This window comes from Triticum dicoccoides, chromosome 3B (assembly GCF_002162155.2).
Source record: "Triticum dicoccoides isolate Atlit2015 ecotype Zavitan chromosome 3B, WEW_v2.0, whole genome shotgun sequence".
NCBI classification, from domain to species: domain Eukaryota; kingdom Viridiplantae; phylum Streptophyta; class Magnoliopsida; order Poales; family Poaceae; genus Triticum; species Triticum dicoccoides.
Genome location: NC_041385.1, coordinates 578,533,140 through 578,534,850, shown reverse-complemented (window position 1 = coordinate 578,534,850; position 1,711 = coordinate 578,533,140).

The window sequence follows — 1,711 nt, the reverse complement described above, 5'->3', positions numbered from 1 at the left end:
AAGCGCCAAAAGAGCCTCTACTCGCTCAAAACCGTGTGAGACCAATGTTTGGTAGTACAAGGAAATTACTTTTCTAATAACTCCGACCCGTGAAACCTACCGGCCCGACGTCCAAAGGTCTAAACTGGGGTAGGTTTGTAGCTTCATCTAGACGCCATGCAACCGCCTCCGAAAAACATTCATACACAATGGCCGCCTAAGCACACATGCACGCGGCTGAAATCGCTCCCGCCCACTATTTGGGACACCTGGGATTACCATCCTACCCCCGACCCGTAGTAGGTCCGAAATTTAAGAGGGGGGCAAAGTTTGTACTTTCCCCAAATTTCAAACAAGCGCATCCCATCTTCTATTCAAAAAAGCCAAAAACAAGTGTGTCCCAGACCGAAACATGGTTCCCCCCCCCCACCCGTCTGATTCCCCATTCGTACTCCGTGGGCGCCAAAACTACCTCTCCACCAGCCGTGAAACCCCGGCGTCCTCCGTCCGCCACCCCATCCCACCCATCAACCGCCGCCCTCCTCCATCATGCCAGAGCCGATACCCCGACGTCGTCGTCCACCGCAACCGCCCTCCACGGCTAGTAGTTGGAGCCGAGGCTGAGCCATCCATACCCGGGCTAGTTCAACCATGCCGTCCTGCGCCTCACCACTGCCGCTCCAACTTCGCCACCGTCCACCGCACCAGAGCTGTTCCTGCTACGCCGTCCTTCGCCACCTCGAATCTACTTCCCCTCCGCCGATATACGGCCATGGCAACACAATCAACAATTTGGCGATGGGTTTGTCCAAGGATCCACGGCTCTCCAAAACATCGGTTCCCCCGGCAAAAACAAGAAGATCGCCGCGACATATCGACACCACACTAGCAACCGATAACGGTACTCCTCTTCCCTTATTCGTGCAAATCTTACGTGTCTGCTTGCACGGTATTCATCCCACAGAAGACACTAGTTGACCGCTTCTTCTTCATACTAGATGTTCCTAGTAACTCGCGATGCACAAGGTTTCTCCTCATATACTATTTCACCTTAGCTAGAGGTCCGTCGCCCCCCTGAATTTCAATTTCTGGCCAGTTGATTCCCAATTAACGGAAGCATTCCCCGGCGTAACAGGCGCTAGTACGCCTATTACGCTGGGGAAGCATTGCCTTGGTGTTTATCTTAGGGGCGTGTGCAGCCTAGAGCTATTGGTGCCCGATCTGGAGGTCGGCCGGGATTAAAGGGATGGCCTGGGGGCGCTGCCAAGCACGGCGGTGGTGTGAGGTCGATGGGAGGGCGGGGCGGCGGAGGCAGGGGTCTAGGCCGGTGGTCGCTGGCGGTTCGAGAAAGATCGTCAACAGTGACTGGCGGGAGGTAGACGAAGGCCATCTGCCCGTTCCTTATAGATCGGACAGTTCATTAAAAAAATCGACTGACCTATTTATTTTCAGTCGACTGTTATCTTAGATATGACCACATGTGCTGGTGTGCTGGAGGAGTACCTGCAATTCTTGTGCTCATATATTACAAAACCATACGGAGTAGAATCTAATTTTGTTTGCCATGCAATGTTGTAGAGCTATCATATGTTTCCTGTCATATATTTTTCAGCCACCTGCTATCTGCTACTTTTACAGTGCACTAGTTATGCACACACTTCACCCATACTCTCACTATTGTGTTTTTATGCAAGGGTATTTCAGAGTCTGTCCCGATAGAAGCAAAAAAGAT